The sequence below is a fragment of the Hipposideros armiger genome, unplaced genomic scaffold, assembly GCF_001890085.2.
Source record: "Hipposideros armiger isolate ML-2016 unplaced genomic scaffold, ASM189008v1 scaffold_0, whole genome shotgun sequence".
NCBI classification, from domain to species: Eukaryota; Metazoa; Chordata; class Mammalia; order Chiroptera; family Hipposideridae; genus Hipposideros; species Hipposideros armiger.
This window is the reverse complement of record NW_017731350.1, coordinates 4,380,826-4,405,250: the sequence shown is the minus strand read 5'-3', so window position 1 is coordinate 4,405,250 and position 24,425 is coordinate 4,380,826. Positions and strand designations below refer to the sequence as shown.

General features: G+C 38.3%; 1 protein-coding gene and 1 pseudogene across 1 annotated transcript in view; one reads left to right on the top strand and one right to left on the bottom strand.

Annotated features, from left to right (window-relative positions):
• The first annotated feature begins 694 nt into the window (after nt 1-694).
• NCOA1 (nuclear receptor coactivator 1) overlaps nt 695-24,425 on the top strand; it is a 216,426-nt gene continuing 192,695 nt past the window's right edge. The window contains exon 1 of the mRNA XM_019648257.1: nt 695-858. The gene's annotated coding sequence lies outside the window, so the exon portion shown is untranslated. The remainder of the gene's footprint in view (nt 859-24,425) is intronic.
• On the bottom strand, nt 22,453-23,193 carry LOC109391462 (transcription initiation factor TFIID subunit 9-like; annotated as a pseudogene).

The following is a 24,425-nucleotide window of genomic DNA, read 5'->3' as shown; positions in this document are numbered from 1 at the left end:
CAGCGGCGGCGGCGGCGGCGGAGGAGGAGAACATGGCGGCCGCGGAGAGCGGCTGAAATGCCTGTTCTTCAGGCCAGGCGAGCGGGAGTCTGACGTGATTCTCCCAGCCCACCCCTCAGACGGCTGGACTGCGGCCTCGAGCGCCTCGGCCGCCTTTTTCCCTGCTGCTCCTTCGAGCGGAGCCTGCGCCGGGTCCGTTCTGCATCCCCCTGCGGGGGGACCCCTGCTCCGGAGGAGGGGGCCGGAGAGCCGCGGAGGCGGCGGGCTCCCGGCCCGAGGAGCGGCGGAGGCCGCGGCGGTGCCGCCACGGTTGCGGGCGAGCGCGGCGCCCGTCAGCGCGGCCCAGGGGCGGCGGGCGCCGAGCCTCCTGGTGGGTGCAGCTGTCACGAGCCGTGTGGCCGCCGAGGCCCTAGGGGGCGGGGAGCAGCTGGCGCCCCTCCGCCCCCCACTCTGCTTTCTCTAGGTTCCGTCCCCCCTCCCACTTTCCCCGAGTTCTCCCTGGCCTCGCGCGGCTGGAGGGGGCGGAGGTCGCAGCTGTCACGGGCACCAGCTGGGGGCTGCGCCCGCGGAGGGAAATTGCTGCAGCAGCGACTTCTCTGCCCCCTTTCCCAGTTGCCCTAGTTAGCGCGGACAGGGCGAGCATCCGCGGAGGGTGCGCGAGGCTCGCGGCCGCCGGCCCGGGCGTGGGGAACGGCGCCCCGAGCCCGCTGGTGCTCCCCGCCGCCGAGAGGGGGAGCCGGAAGTCGGCGCGGGCGCCCCTCGGCGCCGGCGAGCGCGGTGACCTTGGCCGGCGGGTTAACCTCTCCGAGTCTCGCCTGCTCGGGCTGCGAAATGGGGATGACGATGGCGTGCCTTTCCGTAAGCGCAGTCTTCGACGGCGCTTCTATTTACCCCGCCGCACTGTGTTTGTTTTTTTTTTTTCCCCCATTCTGCCGACAACGGATTTCGGAGGAGGAATGGGATGGATAAGTGAGATTTTGCTGTTAGGGGTAGGGTTTTGGTCCCCTTCCCAGGATTCTGTTGAAAGGACCTAGGAAGGGGAAGCAAACATGTTGATTGCACGATTGGGAGGTGGGCTAGGTTAATGGTCAGCGACAGAGCTGGAGCCGCTCCCTAGTCTCTTGGAAGAGAAATGGAGAAACCGGACACCAGGGTCCCTAGTCCTTACTACCCTGCTATGGTGGTTTTTTTTTTGTATGTATGTATGTATGTATGTATGTATGTATGTATGTATGTATGTATGTATGTGTTTTAAGCAGTCATTCCCATGGGCTAGGCGCTGCCAGGGCTGACAATGTTAGAGGGAGATGGAGGGTTTAACAATAAAGCCTGTCTGTGTGTGTGTGACAAGGACACTCCACGGTGCTGTGGCTGCAGAGTTTCGTGGGGGAGAAAAACTTTAAGATGAAGATCTTTTAGCCTTTTGTGCTTGGCTCTCCTCGTTCATTGTAGAGGTGTTGAAGAGGCAGGTGTCCTTGTGAACAAGGTGACATTTTTTTCTTTTAAGACGGTGAATTTTTAATGTTGAGTGTGATGATGGCTAGTGAAGGGTTCTTGAGTGAATAGCAGTCCCAGCACCCCCTGTGTGGATGCCCAGAGTAATCTCTGTGGCGATGATTTGTGAGGGCTGAGGCTTACACTTCAGTGATTAAGAAATCTTCAAGTGTCTGTAAAACATTGCCGTGCGGAAGCCTAGATTATATTGGACTGTTGAAGGAATGGATTTCAAGGGTTAAATTTGTTTGAGGTGTGTCTCCTCTTCTGGAATTGGTTGGAGGTTTGTCTCAAAAAAAAAAAAAAAAGTTGGCCAAAGGGGCCTCACAGCTTATTTCACAGAAGCTATGATGTAGTAGGAAGGGGGTCAGATTTCTTCATGTTAAGAATAATGTGAAAAGAAAGTATTTGCTTGGGTCTTTTGGCTCTTCAACTAGAAATAGTTTTGGGTTAAAGGTAACAGTGGGGTGTGATTCAGCTTAATAAATGGGCATTCTTTGAACTATTTGTTATAAACTAGATACAATTGGAAGTGTTTTTGTTTTATCTCCTTTACTTTGTGGAAAGATATAATTTGGTTTTATGAAACAGCGTCTGAAATGTTTTCCCTCCATTTCTTATTCAGACTTTATGCTTTGGGAACAGTGGATCCAAAAGGGGAGCTGAATAGGGAATATGTGGTTTGAAGAGAAAATTCAGAGATACTGCTTATAAGTATAAGAACAGGTGTTGGGTTTGATTTTTGTAGACGTTTGGCACTACTATTTTATTACATTTATTTAACTCACAATAAAGTTTTGATTTTCAAGGTGCAAAATTTGAATTTTACATAATTTATCTGGTCCTCATTTCTTTCTGAGAAAATCTGTAGGATTGTGTCTATTAAACTGCTTTTTTGTGTGGCTTAAGCCAAGGGCATACTTCAGATCTGCATTTTGGGGTAAGTGGTTTTATTGAAAAAAAGTGCCGGATGGAACTAATGGTGACTGTTCCACTTAAACTGGGATTATATAGACAATGCATTTTCCTCCCTATTTCTGCCAACATTTGTTTTTCTTTCTCCCGCAATTCCAGGGTTTCATTTCTAGAAATCTGGGCTGGAAACAGAAGCAGCAGTTTGTATAATCCCAAGAATTTGTTTATGCCAAGAAGCTGTAAGGGTAGCACGAAGTGGGCGTGATATAAAGATGCTGCTACTACTTAAGACCTTTAAGTGTAGAGGGAGTCCAGGGTCAAACTTTAATTTTTGTTGAATTTCTTGTTGTCTATGTATGTGTTGTTTGGTGGGCAGAGGATTGGGCTGCTCTGGTGCTGACTGGGATGCCTTGTGAAAGTGTTGGCAAAATTTCATGCTTTTGCTCTATAGGGAAGGGTGGTAAACAAGCCTAAATAATTTAAAACTGTTCCCAGGATGGAATGTTCTCTGCATGTACTCTAGATCCTGCTAATCCAGTGATCGGTCTTCACCAGAACTAAATGTGGAGTAGGTGATGAGGGCGGTGTAGAGGTGCTGAAAGCTGGAGTGGGGAAGAGAGGATATTGGACAGTCCTTGAAAATCTTCTCTGTTGGACGATATATCAGAATATGATTTGTAATTGGTTTTTAAGAACATTTCAATTTCACATGCCTTCTCTTAGATACTACCTCTGTTCCTTACTTTAGTTTGTCTCCCCCTACCCCCCCCATCCTCCGAGGGCTCCACATTGTTTGAATATGTTGCATATCTTATGGAGCTGGCTTTGAACCATATGGCCTAACATAGCCTTCATTTTAGGGCAAGTATGGGAGGTCAGTACAAGTACACACCACCAGGTAGAATCCCCTAAGACATGGGGTGCAGGAGATCCCCAGGATGCTCAGTATTGTCTTGGCAGTGATTTTTGCCTTCTGCATATGATAATCAGGAACTCTCAGAGGGCCATCCACTGCTTGCATGGCAGAGGTCCAAACACATGTAGTGGGCTCCTTTTTACATTCCCTGCAAATATCGGGCAAGGAAGGGAGTGGGATTGGATGAAATACATGTGTTTCAGGAGTTGAATGACAGAGCACTATAGCCTGGTCTGAAGAACTGTTCAAATTTCTCCCCACCTTGTACGGCTTTCCTATGTATTTGGACAGACTAGACATTAGGGAAGGACTTCTTTATTACTTCTCTCCCAGGTTAACCAATAGCTTAGCCCTTGGTCACTGGTCACTGAGGATGGGCCTCGTGGTCCCTGACCCTTTTTCTTACCATTAGAGGTGAGGTCTAGTCACTTCAAGCCTTCCTTTTCCCTTTATATTTTAGTTAGACTTTGTGCCTTTCTCTCAACATATGGAGTCAGAGGTCATTAAAATGGCCTGAGGGAAACCAGGAAACTTTTTCGGTTGCTTAGTTTAAGAATGGGGTGCAGGTTTTCTCCTGTCGTTTAGTTCTGGGCAAAGTTACTATGTGGGCACATGGTATTTGGATTAATGTAGAGTCTAGAAATGACTATGCAGGATACATGGTTGAATAAGAGAATTTATTACAAAACACCAAGACCAACTTGTAAGTCCAATTCTAGAAATGCAAGTAGAGTGGGTTGTTGTGTCCATGTTGCCTCCTCCGTACCCCCATCTGCAACACAGTATTTTTGAGGCTTCTTGAAGTAGCAGGCTTTTAGAAAAGCTTAGTGTCGTTTTCATATTTCAAAGATAAATAGCTTATGCCAAAACAGAAGCTATAGTCTCCCAAGGAGTTGTGGAAGATTTGAAATTACTCAGTGTAGTCACCCTCAATCTTAGATATATTTTGATACAATCACTCCCTATGGATATAGTTCAGTGTGGGGGGCGGGGAAGTTTGGCTTTACTGAGAAGTCTTGGACCTGACCCCACTGCGAAGGGACAGACCAGACTGGTAACAATAGGTGCAAACACAGAGGTGAAATACACCTATTAATAGGATTCTAACCAGAATTCTAATAACACTGCAGTATCGAGTGTTGCCAGAGTGATACTTCATTTTTGCTCTTCTGACTTGTCATTTTGAAGCAATTTTAAAGCTTCTTTTGGAAATGGAGGTTTGACTCCAGATAGGGGATGGTGTCCTGATTTTCCAGATACTTAGTAGATATGCATATAACCTTGGGCTAGTTATTTAGCCACACTAAACCTTAAGTTTTCATGTTTAAAATTGGAGTAATGTACTGATCCTCATATTGTTGTGATCTTTAACTTACCATATTAATAACATGATATGTTTAGCATAATGATTGGTGCATAGTAAGATTTTAATAGTTAGATTTCCATAACTTAAACACATCGCTATCTAATCCAGCTCCAAATTCTCTGATTCTTTCTTTTGTAATTTCTTGGATGTCCTCCTTTATTTCTGGTTCTAGCCCTCCTATCTAGTGCTCCTATCATTTTGCACATGGAGTAATGAATGTCACCTCAACTTCGTGGACCTGAGTTTCTTTATCATAAAATGAGCACATTGGTCTGATTTTACATTTCTTCTTGTGCTAAAATTTTATGATGTGTAGGTTTATAGCTGCTTGCCTGTATGCCTTTGCGTCTTTTAATTCATTCTACATAGAAATGCTGAAAATATTTCTTTCTAAAATGTTTTTTGATATTGTTTTTAGTGGAGACACTGTGGACAAATTTATCAAATATAAACTGTTCTTCTGTTTCTCATTCCAGAAAATTTGCTGCAGATGGCATATGCAGAAATGCTTTGTAAACTGTAAAGTGCTCCACAAATGAAGAAAGTATTATAATCACCCATAGATATCTTACTTCTTTGATTTTACATGTTCCGTTTTCTTTATTTAAATTGTATTTCCTTTTCCTTTATCTCTTGACCTTCAAAAACAGCGTCAAAGCTGATATGTTTTCTAGAAAGCTTGATTTTTATCACTCCCTTAGCATCAGTTACTGAGTCTGTTCTATATATTTCTTCCTTCCTGTCTTCTTTTTTTTCTTTTTGAATGGAACTCTCTTTTTAGTGTATGTTGGAATTGGTTTTCCTAATTAGATCGAGAAATCCTTGAGATTACATGATCCACAACATTTGGAGTAAAGCGGTTTTAATGGTAATTTAGGGCAACCTCCTTAATATTACAGATAAGAAGACCAAAGCCAGGCACATGTAGTAATTTTCATGGGTCACGTATGTATGTAGTGGCATTACTTGGGCAAGAACCCAGGTATTTGGCTTCTAGGCTCCTCCTTTATGAGAGTTGTTTTTTGTATTTGAAAGTTATTACAAAGAGATTTTAAATTTGAAGACTAGTGAGATTTTGAGTAATGTATAAGCTGGGGGAAAGGAATATTTTCATTTTTTGACCCAAAATTGGCTGAAATATTGTAATAGGGAATTAATTAAGGCTACTCTCTGAAAAACTACAAAGACACATGCAGAGAAATGCCTGCTTTTCTTATGTGGCCCTCATTCAGAGTCAGCAAATACTACTGATGCTGTCTCTGGGACACTACTCAGGTACTGCGCTAGCTCTGCGTATTACATTTTAAAAACAAGGAAACAAGGCTCAGGGAGGGTAAATGACTGGTGTAAGATTGCACAGCTGGAGGTATTAGGGATGGCATTTGAGACCAGGTCTTTTGACCTGAAATCACAAGTACACCTTTCAGTTGGCTTCTCTCCAAGCGTGTTTGCCACACTTGATCACATTGTAGCCCCTTTTTTCCTTTTTGGACTCTGTTTTGTAGATGTGCAATGGGGACTCCTACAATCTCACTGCTTTCTGATGACCCAGGAGCCATATATACCAGTTACTTAATGAAAGTGTCACTTTAAGATTTTTGTGCTCTTTCTGATCTCACCTTTGTACTTCAGTAATGTTGATTCTCTGGTGCTTCTGTCTAGGTAAGCTTATCTTTGAATGGTTGGTTTTGGATTCTTAGCAATAAAATACTGCCTCTCAAGTTTTGTTAGTATTTAAATAGCTAAAGCTTAGGGGTTCTTTTTTTTTTTTTCATTTGGAATAAATTGCTTGGTCATTCTCTGTTTCTACTTGTATTTGGAAATGGTTGCTCTTACTCTGATAGCTTTAATATATTACATCTTACAATTTTGATGTGCCTGTATGGTTAAAATATTTACATGGTTTTATTATCAAGCATAGATTCAATTAACAGAAGATAATTCTATTGTGAATGTATGTTTATATTAAAGATAACATACCACATTGGCCATAGTTGAAGGATGAAATGTCCTTCCCTTTTGAAAGCACCTGTGTGTGTAATTCTGGCTTTGCTTTGCTGAGTTGGGAGGAAACAAGAGAAAAGTTACTTGTTCTGCAAAATAAGTTGTAACTCTCCATTCTAGACAGTGCAGGAAGTCTGTAATTGAATTTCTAAGTAGTCACTCAATCATTCATTCAAGACATAGTTCTATGAGTACTTACTTTGTTCAAGGTGCTGTGTTGTTAAAAGATAGGGAAGTTAAATGATAAGATATAGATCCTGTTCTTAAGGAGATTGTGACCTAGGAGAGGTGATAAGATGAACATAACAAATACCTGTAATACTAATTGAATGTGATGAGTGCTATGAGAGAGGTACTGAAACAGTGCTTTGAAGATTCAGAAAAAGGAAGCCGTTATTTTCCTTTAAGAGAGATCGGGGCAAGTTTCATGGAGGGCTTGGTTGTGGACAAGGACATTGAAGGCAGAGGATGATTTCTGTATGAGTGAGGGTGAGGAGAGCTGTCTGTTCAGGAAGATTAAATAGCAAAGATGAAAGGAAAGAAAAGCTTGGGGTGATTTAGGGAGTAATGAAGGGGGAAAGTGCAAGGAGGCTTGTGGTGCCCACTGCGGTGGGGGAGGGAGCCAGACATTCTAGGTGCAGTAGAAAGACACTGAAGGATTTTAACGGAGGGAGGTGGTAGGGCACAGTGAAGTATGTAGATCCGAATGAAAAGGAGAAATGTCAGTTTTCCAAATTTATGTGGATCTTTTTTTGACAGTTTTTACACCCCCAATTTTATATTTTCATCGTTTTTCAAATGATCCCATATGTAAGGCTTACCACACTGGAAACGTATTCACTCATTTTTATGTACATTTGAGAACAGACTATGTGTTTTTTTGATAGAAGTTAGTACAAAATCTTTATCACTGGCTTACACTTTTTTTTTAAAGCAGTGGCTATTTTTTTTTTAAACAATGTATTATCATGTGGCATTCTTAAGAAGATGCAGTGGACTTGTTATTTAAAAATGTAAAAATATCGTCTCCTTAATAAATACACGAGTATATCACAGTGTGAGATTGGTCATGCAGGTTGAAAGCCCCTGGCTCTCAATATAGTTCATGAATTATTGTTCTGATTTGTGTATGCCCTGCCGTGTTCCAAAAGGATCAAAAGCAGGATATGTCATGACGAGTGTTGGACCTTGTTCCAGCCCTGTCTATTGTTTGACTGAACTGCTAGCCAATGTTATTCCGAGGGGACCGTGTTGAAGACAACTGGTGTTACAGAATGTGTGGCAATTGTGTTGTTTGCCACACTGGTAGTAATTCAGAGATGGATACAATATAATTAGAGTACCTTTAAAGATAACTCCTTTAAACTTTGACAACATGCAAGGGAAGTTCGTTGCAAGGCATTGATGAGAGCTTTGGTCTTGGGAGCCCAGGCACATTTAGGGCAGTGGTCTTTACAGTAGGGTTTACATACAGTTATCTGGGAAATGGGAGAAATATTTGAGGTCTGTAAGGAAGTTTCTTTATTTTCAGTCTATTGTGGTGTTTTACAGTTTATAGGGGCGTGGGTAATTGGATTTTTGGAATCATTACTTTGAATAGTAGACTTTTAACTTATTTTGTATTGCATTAGGGAGTCACCAGGCAACTCCATTGTATAGTATTTCATAGAAGTTAACTGGTCATCTTGAGTCAAAGGACTTAAGAATTGTCTAACTTAAAGATGACTTACTCATTTTTCTTTCACAAAAACACATGCCTCAAGTCTGCTGACATTTTCTGTGACAAGTGGATGTCAGGGGTATGCTACCTAGTAGATATTTATTTAATTTTGTTAAATTTATTGGGGTGATATTGGTTAGTTAAATTATATAGGTTTCAAGTGTACATTTTTATAATACGTCATCTATACATGGCATTGTATGTTCACCACTCAGACAGTTCTCCTCCATCACCATATGTTTGATCCCCTTTACGCTCTTCTAGCAGATATTTATGAAAAATAGACCTGCTTACTTAATCTGTCTCTTTGGGATGATGGTAAGTTCTTAACAGTGACTTAAAAACTACCTTCAAAAACAAAATAAAATTCAATGTTATGGAGAGAGGTTATTGAAAATGGATATTTGGAACTATATCCATCATTATTGGATTTAACTGCTGGAAATAATGTGTTAACTTTAAGAATGTTCATATATATATATATATATATATTTGAACTTAGAAACAAAATTTTGTAAACTGTATAAAAACCTTGTAAAGGAGAAGTTCTAGTGATGATCCCATCTGGTGAAAATATAGAAAGCCAATACCATCTGATTAGTTAATAAGAACAACTGATTGACAACAAGAAATATAGAAATGCCCTAGTTGAATTTTAACAAAAACCTTTGCATGAATGGCGGATAGGATCGAAAGCTGAATATCATGTTTTATTCAGTGCAGGAGTGATGCAAGTCTTCTTCCCTTTGGTTTTACTCATCTTTGTGAAGCTCGTTTTTTGGCTATGATCGCCATTAAAATAATATAAAATAGTTATTTATTATAAAAATGAACTGAATTTAGAACCAGACTTTCAAGTTGCTGTATTACAAAATGTGAAAGCAAAATAAAAAAAAATCACAAACCATGTTCTATCATATTACTCTCACCAAAAATAGTGGTATAATAACTTCCTAATATTTATTAGGAAGAGCACAAAGCTGTATCATCAATCAGTAAAGTAAATGTTTAAAAATTACTTATTTTATTATAATAAGTATCACTCTTTTAACTTCATTTTTGTGTATGCTTTATAAGGTACATGATTTATTAGTCTGGTGTGCAATATGTATAAATTATAAATACATATACATATATGGCTTCCTATTTAAAAACGTTTTAACTGTGGGGTATATAATAAAAAAGGCTATGACTGTTGTATAGCAAGGGTTCTTCACTAAGAATGGACTAAGAGTCTCTAGATAAGCTTTAGGGAGTTTATGAACACTCTGAAATTATATGTACAATTTTGTGAGTCAATGCATTTCTCTGGGGAGAGGGTCTGGAGCTTTTACCAAATTCCCAAAAGGGTCCATGACCTCCCCAAAGGTTAAGAAACTCTGTTGTTAAAGATTGGGACCTCAATAACTCCATTCATCCAGTCGTACCCTCTTGCCAAGTTTAATGGATGTATCTGATGTCATTACCCAAGCCCGCAGTATGACTGGATTTGCAGTCTGTTTTTCCATTTTGCAATAGATGTGATTGCAGTGCCTTTGGCCTTTACAGATGTTTGAGCTCTATTTGTTGCATAACTACCTGGCCATCATTACTTAGCTGATTTTATATATTATTTCCCACCTCTATTCTCCCAAACCCCAATAAATAAGAGTGGGCCTTTTGTGTGAGTATGGAGATTGGAATGCATACATGTATAGAAGAGCCTCGTATCAGTTGAAGTATAGGGAGACCCTGCTGGGTAGGCTGGGATTCACAATTGCTGTGCTTTTAACCTCTTGCTAGCATCTGAATCTCAGCTTTCTAGAGCCTTAGGGTCTGATTTGACATATGCTAAAAACACCTTCCAGTATCTCTCAGCTGCTTGGATTTGCTTCCCCCTCCCCCACTGTCATTGTTCTAATTTAGGCCTACTTATTGCAATAGTATCCAAAGTGGTCTCAATGTCCCCAATGAGTTCCTTCTTCAGTTTGTCCCAAATTTTGTTTTGGAATGATCATTATAATTTTTATTTTCATTGTGTTACTTTGCTTAAAAACCTTCAGTGGTTCCTCATTATTGTCACGATAAAGTTGTTCCTTAGCCTGGCATTTAAAGCTTTCCAGTGTCTGGCACCAATCTGCTTGTCTTGTCTCATTTCCCACTCATCCCCCCCAATAAGCTGTTCAAAATAAAATTGTCAGTTTACTGTCCCCAAACATCCCTTGGGCTTCTCTGTTTCCACCTCTTTATATATTCCTTTTCCTAGAACATTCTCACTTATCCTAGTCTATACCTCCTGAAATTCTACCTGTTTTTTAAAGCTCAGCTCAGATTCCACCTTGCTTTTTAAGTAAGTGTTACGACTAAAATTTGAAAGTAATCTCTTCCTTCTATGAACTCTTAATTTTTAGTTTCCTTATTATTCATTTGACACTTTATTCTACCTTGTACTGTGTGGAATTTTTTCTTTTTGTGGGTCCTATCTCCCAAATTATGGTATGAGAGTGGCAAAAGGGTATTATGTTTTATATTTTGCCCTCTGCAATGTCGTCATGTAGAATTAAATTATTGGCAAGTCATATTGATTAAATCATAACGCTACTTATTAATGTAGAGAAATAGACCTTTTTTGTATGTGTGCCTGGAATACTCGTACATAATATCCAGGGATTCTCTTTACCCTTTTCAGGGTATTTGGGAAATTGAATTGGAAATCAGATATTGCTTGGAGAACATGTAGTCCTATAGCATAAGAGGTTGGCTGTTCAGGGTTATGTTCAAGTTTGGGGTAGCCTGATGACTCATTGGATAACAGGAAAACTTGTGTTCTTCCTTCTCTCTCCTTAGCCATGCTGGAAACACAAATTCCAGATGTCTGGAAGATTACTACACTTCTGTTTAAATTTTTCAATACATGCTTCTCATTTAAGAAATTTTTATTAAATACTTGTGTTTGAATGGTAGTATGGGGCACTGTGAAGTTATATCTTAGTGTTTCTGCCTTTCAGGAGATTATAACCCCTATAGGCAGTCTCATTCGCTTTAAATCATACATGGACTTAAAAGTAATAAAAAAGATGTCATATGGGAGTGTATAACTAACTAGTATAGTTAGTTGCTAACTGAAATAGGTGGAAACTCCTCTAGCATTTACTGTTTTTAGTACTCACTTGAAATTTATTTATCATGTATACTTGTTTCTGTTTTTACATGTGGCTTTTCCCACCGACCATATTATAAATTATAGAAGGTAGAGGCCATTTATTACACTAGTTATGTGCCAATACTGCAGAGCTTTTATGGTGCTTTGTCCACAGTATACATATATAAGTGTGTTACTGATCATGCCTTGGAGCCTAGTGTGGCCTGGGTAGGCTTCCTGGAGGAAGTGGGGTTTGAATTAGATCTGTAGGATTTGGAGTGATGCTTATAGTGTAGTCCCATGAACTTGATAAAAGGGTTCTATGTGTTAAAATAATAAAGTGCATTTGATGCATGCACTGTCTGGCACATGAAGCCTCCATGGTTATTGTGCCTTTGGAAGTGACCCACAGCACTTCCTCTTATAACCCAAAGTAGGGCACTGCTTAAAGGGTTAGGAAATGCTGGTAAGAACATGACTATTTGGTGAGCAGTACCTATCTTTGCCTCACCAAAGCAAAATTGCTTTCTTTAGAGCAGTGGTTCTCAACCTGTGGGTTGCGACCCCTTTGGGGGTCGAATGACCATTTCACAGGGGTCACCCAAGACCATCAGAAAACAAANAAAACAAAAAGATATTTACATTACGATTCATAACAGTAGCAAAATTACAGTTATAGAGTAGCAACGAAAATAATTTTATGGTTGAGGGTCACCACAACATGAGGAACTGTATTAAGAGTCGCGGCATTAGGAAGGTTGAGAACCACTACTTTAGAGGGGGATGACTGTTAGAATCAGTAGGGCCTGCCTGGACTCATTGAAATAAAGGGGAGCTGGTTTTGTGTGTCAGTCTAAATGGGATTTTTATTACTAAATTTATCTGGCAAAAGAACTTAAAGTGCTGAATAGTAGTGGTTGGGACAATTAAAGGAGAGATTTTACTAATGTCTCTACTTTAGGGGTTAGTATTTATATAAATTGTTTTGGTTTAGATGGTAAAAAAAAATTTTTTTTTAATTATATTAGTTACAGGTGTACAAAACAACATAATGGTTAGACATTTACACCCCTCACAAAGTGATAAGTCCAACAAGCCTACTACCCATCTGATACCGTATATAGCTATTATAATACCATTGACTATATTCCCTATGTTGTACTTTACATCCCGTGACCCTGTGTGTGTGTGTGTTTGTGTGTGTGTGTGTGTGTGTGTGTGTGTGTGTGTGTGTGTGTGTGTGTGTGTATGATTATAGTTGACATTCAGTATGATTCTACTTGAGCTTCAGGTGTACAGTGCAGTGGTCAGGCATTTACACAATCTATGAAGTGATCCCCCTGATAAGTCCAGTGTCCATCTGTCACCCTACATAGTTCTTACAGCATTATTGGTTATATTCCCCATACTGTATTTCACATTCCATGACTATTTTGTGACTACCAGTTGGTACTTCCTAATCCCTTCACCTTCTCCGCCAATTCCCCAAACCCCTGCCCCCCATCTTTAGAGTAGATATTTGAAACAGGTATAAAGTGATTCATTCCAATAAAACTAATCCAGAGCTTTTCTACATATACTATTTGGCTGGTAAGATTATGGGGTGAGAAAAATGAGGGGGAGCGTATAAAAGGATTTCCAGATATTGTTGGAGACTTTTTGCTGTCTGAGGATTTCATAAAATTAGGTTCCTGGAGGTCTTTTTCCTCCCTCTCATCAACATTGTTAAATAAAATCTGCTTTCTCCATTTTTCGCTTGTCTTTTAATGTTGGTTTGATAAGGACTGGACTACTGCAGGGGGTGGGGAGATGGTTAAAGTGTTGGCCAAGTATGCAGGACTAGGAAGCCCAGGTCCTTATTTATACACGAGGCTTCTTTTCCCCTGTTTTATTTCTGTAGTCATCAACCCTCAACTTTTTAGAACTCAGGCTTTCTTTTTTACTGCATTCCAATAATTTTCTCCTTTGAAAATGAAAAAATAAACCATATGTATAATACATGACTATATTCTAATAACGAAATCACAGAAATGGAAGTGTATAGAGTTAAAAGGTGAAAGCCATATATGCTTATGTTGTAGCTACATTGATACTAACTAGGAATGGCCTTGGTAGGCACCTGACCCTGCTCCTAGTTATTTAAAAAAGAAAGATATGAGATGTCTACTATTCCAAACCCCAAACCCACAGCATATATTTTTTTAACAGATACCCTTGGACATTTAATTGATTTATATCTAATAACTTTATGTAGCTGCCCAATTCATTTATTGGGCTGTCGGAAAAGCCATGATACATTTTTGCAACGAAAAACAGAAAAAATACGTCATGACTTTTCCGACAACCCAATAGCTCAGAGGTACATGTCTCAATTGGGTGCTCTATGGATGCTTAATTGAGGTAATTTTATGGCAGAGATAAATGTCGGGAAGCTCATGTTTTGAGAATTTACGAGGTCAAAATCATTGTGATTATATTGAATGGTATAGCACTTTGGGACTCAGTTGACAGTGTGTCAGAACCATTGGTGTAGAATCAGAACCATTTTCAGAGGAAAATTTTGGGCCTACAAGAAAATGCTTTCTTAACTCACCTCCATGGAGAGATGGGTTGGCTCCATACTTAATATCTTTAGTGGTTAGGTTCCTTAATTTTCATAAGAGGACATTAACCTGTTTCTGTACTTGACTGACTGTAAAAGTACCTAGTCTACCTGTAGTTGTCAGTATAGAACTTGGCTTCAACTCTAGCAAGGATGTATCCACTTACTTTGCTGCCCAATTCTTATAAAAAACCTAGTAGTCAGAAACAGTACTCTTTGAGATTTGCTGAAAAAAAAGCTTTCAATACATTGCTCTAGAAACAGTTTTACTTGGATCAAGCCAGAATACCAGAGAGCTCTGTATATTGAGTGCATTGTTTTAGACTGGGGTAGAATTACTTTTACAGAATTGTTATTTGGTGTAATGCAATCAGCCTTTATTGAGGGCCATTAAAACAAACAGCTTTATAAAATTTGCCACTCCTCTTATTGTAGAATTCTTGTGAGGATATTAATCTCCTTTATCTCACTGCCCTTGTTGATGCTGTTGTAACTGGTGCTACTGCTATTACTGTTAGCAGCTGATCTGCTGGACTAAGACTGAGTGCAAAATGAACTAATAGTTGATGAACAAATACGCTTTTAGCTAAAGGCAAGTGCTTTTGCCCCAAGGGAGACACTGTTATGGATTGAAGGGTTATGTAATGGTCAGGAGTATAGGCTCTGGAGCCAGATTTCCTGGGCTTGAATCCTGGCTCTGCTAATTCCTAATTGTGTGTTACTTAACCTCTTGTTGCCTCAGTTTTCTCACCTATAAATTGGGGATGATAATTGTACCTATCTCCACAATATTGTTTTAAGAATTTTGTGAGTTTAAACATATAAAATGCATAGAACATACTTGGCCCAGGACAAGTGCAATGAAAATGAGCTGCTGTTGTTTTCTCTCCCCCCCCCATTTCTTAGAATTGCAGTAAGATAACACATAACAAAATTTACCATCTTAACCATTTTTAAGTGTACAATTCAAGCTGCTATTGTTTTTACCACCATTATTATTAGAGCCCATGTAGTAATTTTTTTTCCAGATCTCGGTACCAGGAAAAGCTGTTTCCTTTGACCGTCTGGTTTGTTTGTATCGCACAGTCATCATGACTCTTGTAACTTACGGTATTTTTCTGTTTGCGAGGGAGCACAGAGTCAAATGTGCGGCCCTTCCCTTAAAACTGCATAGGGCCTTGTGGCATGTAGTTTGTGGGGTAAATTTACCTCTGACTTCATCTTATTTCCCTCCCTTACTTTCTCTTTGTTCCAATCTCATCACGGCTTTCTTTTTAATTCTAATACACTCTGTGAGCTGTCTCAAATCCTTCTCGGAATAATATGAAAATAAACATATAGAAATAAACATAAACTAATATGGAAATAAACTTCATTACAGCATGTGCCCATGTTGAAACTTCAGTTTAATTTTCATTTAATTTACAATGTACTTTAAGTTGGCTGCTGCCCTTTTTTTTTTTTTTTTTAGCTGAGCCATCCTGCCACCTGTTGGCAGCTCAGCAGCAGCTCAGCTCAGGCCAGGACTCGAACCGCTGTTGCTCAGAGCTCAAACTCTTGAGTGAGCTCTTAACCAACTGAGCCACTCGGCTGGCCCTGAGTTGGCTGCTTCTTAATGATAGGGAGGTGCTATAATTTTCATTGATATCTCAAATCTCATCATAGGATGGGTTACTTCTGGGGAGGTTACTTTTGACAGCTAACCCTGTTAATGGTGTCAGTTTTCTTTTAAGCTTTAATTACAAAAGTATTGCTTGACTTTTTTTGTTTGTTTTTTCCCTTGACCTTTGTTCCAGTTATCTCTTGTAGATTTTTTTGGGAGGGGGGAGGATCATTTTAAGAACTTGTAAACCCTTAGTCTTTAACAATACTCTACAGAATAAGACTTTTATCACAGATGTAGCATAGGCAGAGTAAAGGCTATTTGTGTTATTGCCTTTTTAAAAAAATCCACAATGCTAATTTATTGATTTATAAGGGAAAAAAGGAAGTGCCCCAAAGCCTAAAATATCCCGAATATTCTGGTTCCATCACTAGTGTATTCTCTTCCCAAGCAGATGTACACGGGGCTGATGCTATTGCCTTTTTTTGGGATGCTGGGAGTTTAAAAAATTTTTTTTGACATCAGGATTGATCAAACTGTCTTTTAAGTATTTTTTTTAATTTGTAGATTCATTCTTCTCATTTTGTCCCCCTTGCAATTTATCAGTTGAATAACCTGGTTTCGCCCTGTAGAATTTCTTATAGTTTGGATTTCAGTTTAGTTTAACATGTTTCTCTACCCTCTATAATCCCTGTAAATTGGTAGTTTGATCTAGAAACTTGGTTAAAGTTTAATTGGGGGGGAGGGTAACAAGATGGCTATAGATGGTATTAGGAGACAAATAAGATGCCTAGTTGTCTTTTTGTGATGTTAGCAGCTGTTGATATTGCTATTGGCTTTTGATTCTTAAAACCCTGAAGTGATCACCATGGTGTCGAGATGATGAAGGGAAGCATGGCCTGGAAATGGTCGAGTCTGCTACTCTGTACAGGTAGGACTCCTGGTGACCACTTGAGATTGAAGCAGTTTTGTGTGGAATCAAAGAAGACCTAGGTTTCAGTCTTCGCTGCCTTGTTTAAGAGCTGTTTGATCTTACATAATTATCAGCAGCAACAACAACAATAGCAGCAGCTATTCATTTAGTGCTTATTTTACACCTGGCTCTGTGCTAAGTGCCTCATATACATTGTGTAATAGAATCCTCATAACTACCCTGTAAGCCCATGCATCTTTATTTTGCAGTTTTCTTGGCTGGGAAGTAGTGAAGCAGGCCTTGCTTGCTTCCAATCTTGTGCCCTTAATCGCTATGTTCTCCCAAATCTGTGGAAAAGAGTATAAATATGGCTACCTTATCTATCTTGTATGGTGAATGAGAAATTGTGTGTGAAAGTGCCTTGAAAATATTATAGATGTTAAAATGAGAAGTGTGCTGGGCTGACAATACACCAGGAAAGGAAGATAGTGGAGACCCTTGCCTTTGGCTAAGTGATAATGAAAAGTTGGGATGGAAAGAACCCTCTGGTCATTTTCTAGCTTCTGTTTCCATTACTATTGCTGTTGACAGGTGGGAGAGTTTCCTTCTCTTCTTAAAATTGACAGTGATAGAAATTTTACTTGTGGCAAATGTCACATGTCAGCGGTCGCTTAAGAGTCTGTGGGTGAATAGTGATGTCTTTGTTATACTTCATGGGCCATATATGGAGGCTTAGTACAGATATTTTTAACTGACAGAGCAAGAGTATAGTCTTTTTCTCAAAGGATAAATATTTATTAAAAGTAGGCGGAGTGTTAACTGAATTTGGATAGTGGGTATATTATATATGTTAAAATTATTTTCAATGCCATTTTTTTGTATGTCTGAAGTATTTTATAATTAATGAAACTATTAAAGTGCTGATCACTAATATTTGCATGTGTGATAGATTAAGAAAGAAGTGGGTGTGAAGTTAGTACCTACCTTTAGGTCTAACCTTCAGCTGTTTGTTATGATAAATTGGTAATGAGTACATGGAGAGCTTTGTTGAGATCTGTGACCCTTTCCAGCTTACTGGCAGAGGGTCTGCCTGGTGCAGACATGCCGAGTGTAGGAATATGTGCCTTGTTTTTGTTAAACCTTGGTAATGTGTTTATCAGAAAGCCTCAGGGCTTGACCTGGACACATTTTCTTAATATTATGCTTCTTGCAATTCTCCTGTTGCCATATTATATTTACTGTGGCAAAATACCTAGGATTTCACTGTGTTATTCCCAAGAAAGATTTCTCATTTATTTTTATTTATTATGATTTTTATTGAGATATTCACATAACCATAAAGTCACCTTTTTAGAGTACACTGTTCAGTGGCTTTTAGTATATTCACAAAGTTATACAACTATAATCACTAATACCAGGCTATTTCATTACCTCAAAAAGAAATCCCATGGAATCATATAAAATGTGACCTTTTGTGCCTGGCTTGTTTCTTTGCCTAGTGTTTTCAAAGTTCATTCATATTGTAGCATGTGTCAGTACTTCACTCCTTTTTATGGCCAAAAAATATTTTGTTGTATGGGTATATGCATTTTGTTTATCTGTTCAACTTTTGGTGGACGTTTGGGTTATTTCCACTTTTTGACTATCATGAATAATGCTATCAGCTTTCATGTACAAGCTTTTGCATGGACATATGTTTTCCATTCTTTTGGTTAGATACCCTGGAGTGGAATTTCTGGGTCATATGGTAACTCTATGGTTAACATTTTGAGGAACTACAAAACTGTTTTCCAAAGTGGGTGCACCATTTTACATTCCTACCAGCAGTGTATGAGGGTTCTAATTTCTCCATATCCTTGCAAATACTTGTTATTATATGATTGTGGTTCCACCCATCATAGTATGAAGAGGCATCTCATAATTTTTATTTGCATTTCCTTAATGACTAAGACACTGAGCATCTTTTTTGTGTACTTATTGGTCATTTGGACATATTTCTTAGAGAAATATCTACTCAAATCTGTTGCCCATTAAATTTGGTTTTTAGTCTTTTTACTATTGAAAGAGTTTTTTAAATATATATATTCTGGGTATAAGTCCTATACCAGATATATGATCTGCAAATACATTCTCCCATACTGTGGATTGTAGTTTTACTTTCTTGATGGTGTCCTTTGAGACACAAAAGTTTTAAATTTTGATGAAGTCCAATTTATTCTTTTCGTTTCTATGCATTAGGTGTCATGACTAAGAAATCCTTACCTAATCCAAGGTCATGAAAATTGATGCCTGTTTCTTTTCTAAGAGTTTTATAATTTTAGCACTTACATTTAGGTCTTTGATACATTTTGAGTTAATTTTTCTATATGGCATAGAGTAGGTTCCAGTTCTTTTTGCAGTAGAGATAAAGCTTATCATCTTCTAAATATACACTTCAGCAAGACCTTCACATTCACTTCACTTAATATTTTAATCAGTATATGATTTTCCGCCACTTCATTAGTTTCATCTCTCTGTTAATGAGTATTTTGTTGGTCTTAAATGGAATTTCTTTACCAAAGCCATACTAACTTTTGCACTTACCATAGAGAATTAGGAGGACGTTTTATTGATCATATAGTCCAACCTGTTATCAGAAGTAGAGCCCTCAGCTTCTGTGGCAGAAGGGCTTTCAGCTTCTTCCTGGACACTCTGAGATGGTTAGTTCTAGATGGTGAGTGGTTAGGCCCAGCAATTTCTCTGCTGAACTCTAGGAGTGCTTGGTATGTGCAAGGAAACATTTATATGTACTATCAAATGAATAGGCTCCTGGAACTGTGTGGCTCACGCGCTGGGACTAACTTATTCTGCTATAAAGCCACCCATAATTTATTTGACCAGTTTAGTTGTAAATAGCAAATTTTAATTTCTCGGCAGTCACATATAGTCATGTAAGCATTGGTAATAGTCTTCATTACCTGTGTTTTATTTTGTTGACCTCTATGTGGAACAAGTAAAGTAAGCAAGATTCTAGTCTCTGGCAACTGTAATTTAAAATGAATAATATTAATAGAATAAAATTAGTATAGGATACTGGATAATAAAATGTAAATGTAAGTAGAGAGTTAAATTTTTTATGGCTTAGACTTTTTTATTTTTTATTTTTTTAATTCATTTCAGGTGTATAGAACAACATAGTGACATTTACATAACTCACAAAGTGATAACCCCAATAAGTCTACTATTCCCCGGCACTGTACTTAGTTATTAGAACATTATTAATTATATTCTCCATGCTCTGCACATCCCCATTACTATTTTTTTAAATTATGGTTGACATTCAATATTATTTAGTTATAGTTTCAGGTGTACAGTGTAGTGGTTAGACATTTATTATAGATAATGTATCAAGTGATTCCCCCCCAATAAGCCTGCTACCCATCTGACAATACATAGTTTTTACATTAGTATTGACTATCTTCCCCATACTGTACTTTACATCCACATGAGGGTCCTGTAACTATCAATTTGTACTTCTTAATCCCTTCACCTTTCTCACCTGACCTCCAATCCCACTCCCATCTAGTAACCATCAGTTTGTTCTCTGTATCTATGGGTCTGTTTCTGTTTTGTTTATTTATTTTGTCCCTTAAATTTCACAGGTGAGATCATATGGTATTTGTCTTTCTCAGTCTTATTTCACTAAGCATAATACCCTCTAGATCCATCCATGTTGGTGCAAATGGTAAGATTTCATTCTTTTTAATGGCAGAGTAATAGTCCATTGTATATATACACCACACTTTATTTATCTAATCATCTGTTGATTTTGGTTGTTTCCATGTCTTGGCTATTGTAAATAGCACTCCACTGAACGTAGGGGTGCATATATCTTTTTTAATTAGTGTTTTGGGTTTCTTTGGATAAATACCCAGGAGTGGAATTGCTGGGTCATATCTGTTTTTAATTTTTTTAAGACCTTCCATACTGTTTTTCCACAGTGGCTGCACCAATTTATGTCACCAATTTAAGATTTTGACATTGAAAAAACATCTGTGGTCATTTAGTAAAAGAGTAAATATAGTTAAGTTTAGAATGAATGTCAGGTGACTCTGCAGAGCTAATAATTATATTAACTATTCACAATTTAAAGACAGAGATGGTACAGTTCATTGAATTAAACAAGTGTGCGAGCCAGAAATAAGGGAGCTTATCATAGGGAGCTTTGCTCAAATTCCGGGCATCGGAATAAGTTACAGCTGTCAAGTCTAGTTTAGCGTTGACAAAGAGCTTATCTTTTATTAAAAAAAATTATTAAAAACATGTTTCTGTGAAGTTTTTAAATTATTAAAGGTGCATTTAGGAATAATTTATTTGGGGTACATTTATTTTGGCACCCTTTGTTAAATTTGTTTCTCCTTTGGTATTTTGAGATTAAAAGTGATTCATGTTCTATTACTTGGAGAAAGGCTATCTTGCTTTCTTGCTTGTTTGTTTTTGTCCCCTTGTGTTATAAAAGGAAAATGGAATATTGTGGAAAACAGGGAAAATATTTAAAAGTAGAAGAAAGAAAAAAGCACAGAGCAAGTAAAATAAGCAAGTAACTAATCATGTATAGTCCTGTCCCTAGACAAAAGCTATTAATATTTTGGTGGACTTCTGAAAGTTACAGTCTGGATTTATCATTTTATTCAGAATGTGTTTTCCAAAGCAAATAACTATTCTTTAATTCATTGGACCAGGAGTTAAAAACAAAAACCAGACAAAAACAAACAACAAACAGAAACTTTCAGTGAATCGCCTTCAAGAAGGAAATTATCCTTAGTTCTGTCGCTGAGGAACAGCCGTAGCAGCTCAGCCAGCCGGGAACAGTCACCCTGAGTTGGCTGAGTATGGCCTCCTATGTGCTGGTGCTTGGTGGTGAATAGACAGCCTTGCTCTACGTGTCATAAAGGCACAAATGAAATAGACCCTGACCTGTGAAATACATTTTTTCTCTTTATGAGTAGGTTTTTCCTTTATTTAATCAGAGGGGAACAAAGACAAAAAGTTCATTAAGCTGTAAATGCAAAAAAATTGTATGTCACTGCTGTTAACTTAGCCAAGCTAATGGCCACCCTTGTGTAATAGTAGTAATAATATATTAGTAGAGAGACCCTTTGTTGTTGTTTTTTAACTTGGCCTAACCCCCTTTAATTCTCAGTCTGGTGTCTGACCTCTTTCTGCATTCTCCCCCCTGTTAGTGTTATCTTTCTTTCTCCCTTTCTCTGTTACTCCTACTGTTTTACCCATTGTTATAAAACTGCCTTCAACCTTGTTTTCCAGTGTACTCTCTTCTTTCTATTCAGCTTTTTTTTTCATTTTTAAATATACCTTTCTATACCAGTGATCCTTCCTATACACTCCCCTCAACCACATATACATACCAGTTTGTTTGGACTGCACAATGTTTTGATTATCTGTTGAATTTGAATACTTTAAGGATAGCGTGTATTCTGCTGAGTGAAATATAGGCCCCACTTCTTCCTATTGGCTTAAATTTGTCCCATTCATGTTACTTTGGCTCTTGTAGGGATTCCAATTTGTACTTTTCTTTTAAATTGATCAATTACCACTTTATTTTTTACACCTAAAGGCTGATGAAAAGCCATTATGAATCCTACATCTTGATGGAAAAGTATGGTCACTGTATCTGCTCATTAAATACTATTTAAGTTTCTAAAACACAACTTGAATACATCCAGCATGCATGTTTAATCTAATTACAATGGAAAGACTAAGTATACATATTATATGCACCAAAGCTAGAACACAAATTATCATATCATCATCATCAATGCATTTGGTGCTTCATTGGCAGTATTTTGTGATGACACCATATTGGTGGTAATAAGAATGTTTTTGGACCCAATTAATGATGGATTAATGAGAACATTCTGAACTGCTGATGTTGCAGGAATTGATGCTTTTACACCTGGGGACTATGACATGGGCATCAGTACTGTAAACCTTTGCCCTGTGAGGGACATTGGAGCCCTACATGAGTTGAAAGAGACATTGTTTGTGGGGTTGGTGTGCCAAGCATGGGAGTACTTGGTCTGCTAGTAACTGAACCAATACTTAGCAGTGGAGCTGTTATTCTTCCCACAGAAGTAGATGCCTTGTTTTGTAAACACTTAAGTCTATGGTTTGGAGGAGTCAAGCAGTATCTATCAGATGGCAATCTGGGCTTGAATATGGCTTGATCAATGGCAGAAGGGTTTGATTTCTTTGCCTTACAATATCTAATAAAAAAGCCTCTTGGTGGAGGAGAAGTAAAATCTGGCCAGTATGACATTGGATTGCCAATCGCATATCATCTGTTTTAACAGTAGCTTTCTTAGCATGACTTGAATAAATTTTTGCATCATCTAGAATTGTGGTCACATATTAGAAGGCAAACTCCAACATTTGGTGTATAAGTCTTGGCATATCCTGTAAACCCCATATCTTTCAGGATTGGTGCCATCACCTGTGCATCTTTTTGCGCTCTTGGAAGAAACCATCTTGCCAGACTCCATGATATCCGGTGATCAGACTTCTTGAGCTAAATCACCCACGTTAATATATTTCAGTCCTGATCTTGCTGCAAGTTCTTTGTCCAGTGTCTTTTTTCCAACCCCTGGTGTACTGGTGAGCAAGGATAGTCAGAAGCAACATGGCCCTCACCGCAATGGCTCTGGGAACATTGGCACACTGAATTTGTACTTTTTATACTATACTAAATGTGAGAGTACAGGAATGGCTCATATACATATGTTAAATTGATTTTTAACAAAGGTACCATTTTCAACAAATGATGTTTGAACTATTGGGTATCCACATGCAAAAAACTGGACTTTGATCCATACTTTGTACCACATTAAAAAAATATTAACTCCGGGGCCGGCCGAGTGGCTCAGTTGGTTAAGAGCTCGCTCAAGAGTTTGAGCTCTGAGCAACAGCAGTTTGAGTTCCGGCCCGAGCTGAGCAGCCACTGAGCTGCCTACAGGTGACAGGATGGCTCAGCTAAAAAAAATATATATATATATATATTAATGCCAAATCATCGAACTAAATTAAAACCTAAAACTTTTAACACAGGAAAAAAAACTTTTGTGATCATGGGTTAGGCAAAGATTTCTTAGGGACAGACAGCATGATTTAAATACCTGTATAAAAGAAAAACTGATAAATTGGACTTCATCAAACTTAAAAACTTCTGACTTTCAAAAGACACTATTAAGAGTATGAAAAAACAATTGTCAGAGACTGTAAATCCAAACTGCAGTGAGAAACCACTTCACACGCTTTTTATGAGAAAAAAGGACTTAGTTTTCTTTAAGTCTGTCTTGTTCTGATGACCTGCTCACTTGCTGAGAACTCAGGTTGATTCTTCAGTGTAGTCTCATTGTCCATATTTGGGAGACTGGTATGGGGGTGAAGATTAAGTTGAATTTGGGAAAGATAAAAGCAAATAAAATGTGACTCCACTGTAATTAATGTTGTAGTACAGCTTTGTAAAGTAAGCCTGTCAGTTGGACCATGGTTTGTTACATTTGTTTTATGGGAGTATGCATATACAATGTAAATGACTAACATACAGTTAAAATCAAAGATACAATTTGTTTAAGACAACAAAGACCTCATATTAAGGATAAGGAGTAGGGAAACAGAATCTGAGATTTGGTTTTTTTAGTCCATCTCTCTTCTGCTTGATTAATCATAATGATCCAGAGGTCTACTTCTGTATATTATCTACTTATTGGTTCTA